This window comes from Rutidosis leptorrhynchoides, chromosome 4, assembly GCF_046630445.1.
Source record: "Rutidosis leptorrhynchoides isolate AG116_Rl617_1_P2 chromosome 4, CSIRO_AGI_Rlap_v1, whole genome shotgun sequence".
In the NCBI taxonomy this organism is placed as follows: domain Eukaryota; kingdom Viridiplantae; phylum Streptophyta; class Magnoliopsida; order Asterales; family Asteraceae; genus Rutidosis; species Rutidosis leptorrhynchoides.
In genome coordinates, this window is record NC_092336.1 from 102,190,875 (window position 1) to 102,200,417 (window position 9,543).

The 9,543-nt window shown below is 28.0% G+C and overlaps 1 long non-coding RNA gene across 1 annotated transcript; it reads left to right on the top strand.

Annotated features, from left to right (window-relative positions):
* LOC139845032 (uncharacterized) lies at nucleotides 1-1,785 on the top strand. Its single transcript, XR_011758176.1, has 3 exons — nucleotides 1-235; nucleotides 803-877; nucleotides 1,443-1,785. It is a non-coding gene; the product is annotated as an uncharacterized lncRNA (long non-coding RNA).
* Nucleotides 1,786-9,543: the final 7,758 nt, after the last annotated feature.

A 9,543-nucleotide genomic window follows, 5' to 3' on the forward strand; every position in this document is an offset into this window, starting at 1 on the left:
TCTCCGCCACCATCTCTAAACGTTGCGATCTATAGTCACCACCATGTCCGCCATCGCACCACCATCGCTGCTTTTGCTTCGAATATCAGATACACACGGCTTCTCCATCTTCTTCATTCATCTAGAGCTTTTCATCTTCTGGCAGCTTCATCACGAATTCTTTAAGGTAAATCAATCTTTTCCAGATTCAATGAGAAGGTGGGATTATATTGCGATTGTTTTCAGATTCTAACAGGTAATGTTTTCAATTTCATCTTCAACATCGATTTAGGGTTTTTCAATATGAGATTTGCAGCTAGGTTCATAAATTATAAATCTCTTCATAAGTCATTTGTTGAGTTAGGACTTTGATTTATATAAGGGCTTTTATTTTTCACTTATTTTTAATTAATGTCTGAAAATATTTTGAATTGGTGAATCATGTAACAGAGACAACCAAGGTTGTAAAAGACGCGAGTCGAGGACGCATCGGCCATGCCTAAAAAATGACGCGTCGGACGCAATGGTGACGCAACGGGCGTTGACTAACTTTGACTTTTTAAAATAGTTTTATTAAATATATATTTATATATAATATTATATAGATCAAATCTTTAAATATAAACTATATTTACAATAAACATGAACAATTAACAATTATTAACAATATTACCAAAAAAAAAAAAAAAATCGACCGACTTTGACCGACTTTTTCCGAATTAGACAGACTTTTTCCGACTTTGACCGACTTTTTAGCAACGACGCGTCGGTCATGCCTAAAAAATGACGCGTCGACCGACTCGGCCGACTTTTGCAACACTAGAGACAGCAGATCGAGCCATCGCACCATATCTGCAATCACACTATTTTGGATTCCTTCAGATTTTGACCTTGAGTAGTAAGCTTCCATCTTTCCTAATTTTCTTAATTGTTTGATCATATATAGTTAAACATTTGGACTAAATTATGATTCAAAAAATTGACATGTGGGTTAAAACTTGGTATTTACATTGAATTGTGTAACAAATACTATATTATGATATATATTCATTTGATTTGTAACAAGATGAAAATAGGACGCTGAATTCGGAAAGTATTAAGGTTAAAATGAAAAGTCAAACTGTAAAGGTCAAAGGACCATATTTCTTGAAAAGTTATAGTTTTGGATGAGATAGTGAGACAATAAACACTTCAAATGGGGGTAAGTATCCTTTAAATGAGACTAAATAAATATCTGAATATGTAATTATATGTTAGGTTTGTTTATTAAACTGTTTCTTTGACCAATAGATTACAATTCTTAGAATTTGTTTTTTAAAAATATAAAGCTGATATTGGCATTTTGAGATACTAATACTATGCTAATTTTTTCAATACGCAAATTCGAGTTCTCTTAATGTTTGCAAGAGCATGTATTTTAAAGATTATAGGCTGGCCTATGGATGTTGCTTCTCTTTATGCAGGTGCTGGTTATATCAAGTGAAGCAAAAGTGTCTTTGAAGCAAAATTTGGAGTTTTTTATAAGAAAAAAATAGATACTTCTTAAATAATGGTAATATGATATGGACTTATAGAGTAAAAACTTTCCAGGAAGCTTCACACTCACTATCCATTTTTCAAAATTATTTTTATACAATCAAGAATTCAAGTATGTGTATTCTCTCATATAATCACTCTCTCATCTTTTCATATTCTAACCTGTGTCTTCTTCAACAATTACTGCTGCAATCCTTTCATCTTCAATCAGATTCAGTCAATATGTAGGATTAATTTTGATTCTCTTCAGGTAATATTTTAGTTTATATATATTGTTTCAATTTGTCTTTTATCCTTCCTTTTCTTACAACAATTTTTAGGTTTAAATAAATATGGGAATTTTTAATTAGGTTTATTAAATTAAATTTTTTCTCAGTTCTTCATTTGTGTAGCTGTGGTAGTGATGGTTTTAGCAAAGAAGATGATGACGTAAAAGGTATATTTTGTTTTTTTGGTCATTGTCTTCTTACAATATGTTCACTATGATTCTTCATTTGTGTTGCTGCCGTGTATAAAACGTTTCTATTTTTATTTCTTTTATATGCTAAAGTTTCAATATTTAGATCATAAATAAGTTGATATATAACTGAATTTGTTCTATATATATTTACTTAGTTTATAAAGCGAATTTTTGTTTGTTGGGAATGGGCATTATGGGAATCTTACTATATTGTGGTACAAGACTATGATTTCTGATAGTGATTATGCAGAGTTTGATGTTTTCACCAAGTGGCTTGGAGTTTCACATTAATTTGTTTTGCTTCATATGGGTAAAAGTTTTGCACTATTTTTTTAGGGTATGGGGTAGAAATTTAAGTAACTACCATGTGTTATTTTTTAACTTGGATATCTATTTTATGTAGTTATTTTGGTAAAAAGATTTTTTTTTTTTAATTAATTTTGAGTGATGGTTGGATACTATGTTGCATTTTGTAGAGTCTCAAAAGTTTTTCACTATTTTTTGTAGGTTATGAGGTAGAAATTTTGAGTGATGGTTGGTAAAAAGATTTAACTTGGAACCTCTCTTTATCTATCTGGATAGCAACTACTACCTCCGTCCCAATTAGATAGTCATGTTTTTCCATTTTGGGATGTCCCAAATTAATTGTCCACTTCCATAAATAGAATGGAAAGAAGATATTTGATTGGTGGATCTGGAGAGAGAAGATATTTCATTGGTGGAGAAATGAAGTTAGTGGGATTTCCTAAAACTGTGTGCCCTTTGGTCTGTGGACTATTAAAGTGGGACGGAGGGAGTAATATTTTGTTTAACATTTTTTTACCAGCTTGTTCATAGAGAGGTTCTCGAATATTTTGAGCAAGATGGTACTGTCAATTTGGTGAAGAATGGTGTTGTGGGTGGGACTGGATTGTTGTCTGATGATCATGGCATCAATTATCAAGGTTTGTGCTTATGTGTTGACATACCCCGTCCTAATTCATCTGGACGAAGTCACCAACATCTGGTCCCATTGCGATGATCGACTCTAAATAATGTCTTTAAAATGAGCAAATGCACAACGGAAGATTTCTTTCATACCTGAGAATAAACATGCTTTCAAGTGTCAACCAAAAGGTTGGTGAGTTCATAGGTTTATCATAAAACAAACAAATTTATCATTTTGATAGACCACAAGATTTAAATGCTGCATGGTACAAATGAGCCCGAATCCTATACCCACCTGTAATGTACATGCGATATCTTTTAAATACAGTACACCTTTCTCGTGTACGAAATCATCTTTCATAAATCTTAGTAACCGTACACATATCTTGTGCACAAAAATAACATACACATAACCTGTGTATAAAATCATTCTCTCGATACATAACATTCACTTTTCATTGCTTTCATAGCTTGGCTTGGTAACCGACCTTAACATATAATGCGCATAATAATATCCCCAAAACAGAACATCTCGTCTGTATAATAATCATATAAACTTCGAAGTGCTAAACACCACGCCCACTAGCTCTTCCGTCTAGTGAACATTCTGGGTGGGGGTGTTAAACCCGGTAGCTACCTTTAGGATTCGCGTCAATTAGGCGTGCACTAATTCTCAAAATTAGTGATGTTCTGTGACGACCCGGCAATTTCCAACCAAATTTAAACTTAAACTTATTATATATTTCGACACGATAAGCAAAGTCTGAAATGACGAGTCTCATAAGGTTTGAACTGTTTCATGTATACATTTTACCTTTAGACTGTGCTAGACGATTCACGAACAATTGTATTAGTATTTTATTTATAACATTATCAATGTTACTATGAACATTATAATTAATAATTATCATTATCAATTATTATTATTATTTATTTTCTATTATTAGTAAAAATTATTATTTATATTATTAGTATTATTATTAAATCATTTAATTATTAACTATTAGAAATATTGATATCATTATTATGTATATTATTATTATTATTATTAGTATTAATAACATTAATATACTTATATTTGCTAAAAGTCAAAATGTAAAAATTAAATATACATACATATACATATACATATACATATACATATACATATACATATACATATACATATACATATACATATACATATATATAAAAACAAGATATAAATATAACCATTTACAAATACATAATATTATATACAGGTATAAATATACGTATATATATACGAATACTGTATATAAATATAAATACATTATAAATACAGTATATATAAATATAAATATAGTTTATACATAAATAAATAAAGATAGAGTATGTATTCAGTTTTCAATCAACTTCAAACTGTTTTAAATGGTTAATCCTGTCTGCAAATTGTACTGAACGATTTCAATTCTAAACACAAACAACCAAAATCTGTTTTCAATCCTTTTCATATTTTTATTCTTTTATTTATTTTTTTTAGTGAATTGTTCCTGTCAAGCGTACCCCTGTTATTTACCAACTACTAGTGTCATTAACAGTTAATTAATTAAAGGATTTTTCAGAAAAAGAAAACATTACAGCTCGATACCCCTGTTATTTATCTTTTTGGTCATTTTTCGATTTTGAAAATTTCTTCAAAAACTATTAATGCAATTCTCTTCTAAAGCTTTCGTTTAAACTACCTGTAAAGTTTCAAATTCTAATTCGTATTATCGAATTCAAATTTTTGAGTCAAAGATAAATTTCAAAAAAGTCAATCTTTATGTTCATCATCAAATTCGAGTTTTGTGTTATGACTTGAGTTAAATCGATAATTTTTATAGTTTATAGAGGTGATTTGAAACTTACTTTGTATTATAAACTTTGTGTAAAACATTCACGATTTCGAAATCAAATTTTTTTTTTTGTTATTGAAACCGTGAGCAGCGACCTGTTTTTTATATATATATATTTTTTTTTGATTGCTTAATTTAACAAAAGTGACTTACTCAGGTTGTTTACAATTCAATTTAAAGTCTTAATTTAATTTGTAATTCGCGGTATTGATTTTGGGTTTGATTTAGATTAGTTTATGTTGATGAAGAAGATGAAAATGGAAGGAAATTAAATTCGGGTTAAATAGATTTAAGGAGTATTATAAATCAGGAAATCAGAATTAGAGTAATGGCTATGGGGTGTTGTGTGTGAGCGGGAGGTCTCGGATTCGATCCCGGCTAGTGGCAATTATTTTTTTAAAAGGCTTTATGAGGTAGTATTTCAATACAAAAATTTAAATTATTATTATTAATGCTATTATTATTAGAATTTTAATTATTTTCATTAATACTCTTATGATTTTAATTATTATTATTATTATTATTAGTATCATAACTATTATAATTATTATTATCACTAATAAGAGATACCATGTATTATTATTAACATAATTAAAATTTAAAAGTATAATTACTATTAATATAAATAATACTAAAATTTTTATTATGAGTATTATTAGTAAGCATTATTATTATTAATATTATCATTAGTATTATTATAAGTATTACTAAAAATATAAATTTTACCATTTTAGTATTATTATCATTATTATGATTATGATTAATATTATTATTTAAAATAATACAATTTATTATTATTTTTATAAATATTAGTATTACTATCATTTTATAAGTATTAGAGTTATTATCATTAACATAAGCATTATTAATAGGATTATCATTATTAGTATTATTAATAATATTAAAAATTATTATCATTATAATCAAATACAACTTTTCTTATATACTATCATGTATATAGAAATATACTTATAATTAATATTACATAAAAGCATGAATTAATTATATTTAACAATCTTTATATAAATATTCATATATAACAAATTAGGCATTTTTAATTTATATATATATATATATATATATATATATATATATATATATATATATATATAATAATCATTTTCAAATATATATATACAAACTAAATAAATAATATATAAGGTTATTATATATGAAATTGTTCGATTACGAGTATATGTTTTAATATATATATGAATAATATAGGTTCGTAAATCCGAGGCCAACCTTACACTTGTTTAATGTCGTCATATGTATTTTTACTACAAAATACAATAGGTGAGTTTCATTTGCTCCCTTTTTAATTGCTTTTGCAATATATACTTTTGGGCTGAGAATACGTGCGCTGCTTTTATGTTTGACGAAATAGACACAAGTACTTAAAATATATTCTACGTTGAGTTGTACCACTTTGCATATCTTCCCTAATAGCTTGGTAACTAATATTTACATGTTGGAAGAACATGTAAGCGCGAATCCTATTGATAGATCTATCGGGTTTGACCACCCCAACCGGGCTAGTCGCTCTAGTATCGTAAACGGTTGCATAGTACTTCGTTTTTACTACACTTGGTACAGTGTAGGGAGATTTCATAATAAAGGGAATATGCCACATTAATTGTTAAGTATGGTTACCGAAGCGCTCAACAACTTATAGAATACTTTTATACACTTGCGAGTATACATATATTTATAAACGGAAATCTTGTGTTCTATTAATATATTGAAATGATTGTTATGATAAACCTATGAACTCACCAACCTTTTGGTTGACACTTTTAAGCATGTTTATTCTCAGGTATGAATGAAATCTTCCGCTGTGCATTTGCTCATTTTAAAGATATTACTTGGAGTCATTCATGGTATATTTAGGTCAATACCTTGCAATGGGACCAGATGTTGATGACTTCGTCCAGGTGGATTAGGACGGGTTGTTAAATGTTCCATAATTCTTAGGTTACCATGCATTAATAATCAGGAAAAAAATATTCATATCAATGGTGGCAATTATCACGTCCACATAATTCATTCGAGGAATGTTTTGCTTGTGTCTATCTCGTCAAACATTTATAAAAGCATTTCATGTATTCGCAGTTCAAAATGTATTTCAAAAGCATTTAATAAAGCAGTTGTAAAAGTAGCGCATGTATTCTCAGTCCCAAAAATGTAAAGAGTAAAAGGGAGCAAATGAACTCACGCATATAAATATTGTAAAACTAGTTAATAAAGCATTTGCATGTATTCTCAGCCCAAAAATGTAATGAGTAAAAAGGCAAATGAAACTCACAATACTGTATTTTGTAGTAAAAATACATATGACGACATTGAACAATGCAGGGTTTGGCCTCGGATTCACGAACCTATATCATTTGTATATTTATTAATATACATAATCGTAATCGATCAATTTTATATATATATTACTTTATTAGTTATATTATTTATATATATATATATATATATATATATATATATATATATATATATATATATATATATATATATATATATATATATATATATATATATGTGTATGTTTTATATTTTCATTTTGTATATAAAAATATTAGTCTTGTTATGTTATATGTATTAAATATTGTATGTTATATGTATTAAATATTATATACATATATATTTTTATTTGTTTGTTAAAATAGTAATTATAATAATACCAAAATAATATTAGTAGTGATAATAATTAAGATATTACTAGTGTTAATAATAATGATAATAATATTATTGATTTTATTAATAATAATATTAATGATAGTTTTAATGATAAATCTTATAATAATAATAACAGTAATTTTTAGTAAAATAAAAAGTTTACTAATAATGATAATGAAAATAATAATTTTGATAATAATACATAATATTTAATAATAATGATTACTATAACAATCTTATTACTAATGATAATCTTAATAATAATACTTTTGTTAATATTAAAAATAAGTCTACAATGATACTAATACTAATATTAATAATAGTTCGTATTATTTTCATAATAACAATTATAATAATAACCTTAATTTTAATAATACTTATTATATTGTTATTAATAATACTAATAATAACATTAATAATGATGTTACATAATAGTAAAATGATAATAATAATAATAATAATAATAATAATAATAATAATAATAATAATAATAATAATAATAATAATAATAATAATAAATAAAAATTAAATTTGCTACCTTCCAAATAGCTTTATAAAAAAATAATCGCCACCGCCCGGGCTCGAACCCACGACCTCTCGTTAATCATACACAACTCTAAACCACTGAACCATTAATTTGTTTTTGATTTATCACGTTCGATTTTTATTTATTATGTACGAAAACGTTTATCTTCATCATCACTCATTATCATTATCAGTCCATCGTCATCTATCAATCTTCATCCTCAATACTCGTAATCTCCACAGTATTATCATCAAATTCTTGAATCATCATCATCTTCTTTCATCATTATTCTCCGTCATCAACCTCGTTCATCATCATTCGGTTTCTTCCTTCTTTGTCATCATAATCATATTCACAGAATCGTTATAATCTCACTTCATTATCATAATCACTCACTTACTACTCATCGTTTTCTTTATCATCACCATCATCCTTAATCGTGTTTACAATCATCACCATCTACACGTTATCATCTTTATATTCTTATTAACACCGTAGCATCATCATCTTCAATCGATAGCAAACAGAAACTAGTAGGTGCAGCCACAATCGAGGCTGTTTGAGTTATACAAACAGAAAGAAACAGCAATAGAAGAATGGAGCAATAGCAGCAATAATTTACGGGCTGTTTGGTTGGTTGGTATTTAGTGAAATCAGAAAACAGAAGGAGAACGATAGCGACTGTAGGGGGTCTATTTTGGTTCGTTCCTGGACAAGGAACACTGCTGTAGCAGTATCACGAGAAGTTGTAAGTTGGCTGAGGGTTTTGCAGCGAAAAAAAATAAAACAAAATAAAACGAGGAGTAAGAGAGAGATGGATAGAGAGAGAGGGGAAAGGGAAAAGAGAGATGGTGTTTTTCTTGGCTGCAACAGCAGCTGCAGATATGACGATAGGATGGTGGTTATAATCTTGGGTGTTTAGATCCTAGTTGTAACCGAAAAAGAATAGTGAACCATGGTGGTTGTTTGTGAGGTTGAAGATAGGAGATAGAAAGAAGTGGTTCATGGTGATGGTCGTTGGAGGTGATCTAGTGTGGTGACAGTATTATGAAGGTGAAGTGGGTTTGAGAGGTTTCATGGTGATGGTTGTCGTGGCGGTTCATGGTGGAAGAGGTAGCTTTGGGTGGAGCTCGTTGGAGAGGGTGGTAACTTCTATCTATATAAGTGTCTGCATATACATATATAGATTTATATATAATCATAATTTAATTTAATAATTAATAATAATAATATAATAATAATAAAAGTTCTCAAGTGGAAAGACTTTGAAACAAAACACAGTGATTAGAATAGAATACTAGTCGCAGGTTTAAACTCTTCTACCGACACTTAGCTCGGGTATTATCTCGTGTCCATTGCTAAACAGTTAAAATATAAAAGTGCTCATAAAAATTCCAAACTCTTAGATTAAATATAATTAATTATTTCACTCATTAACTGTTTGAAACCTGATCAAAAAGGTCCGATAATTGTTTATTTTCTGTTCCAATTTATATGTACGGAGTACTAATATTTAAACTTAAAAAGGTAAAAATATTTTTAACAAACCTAAAATCTTCGTAATCAATTTACCG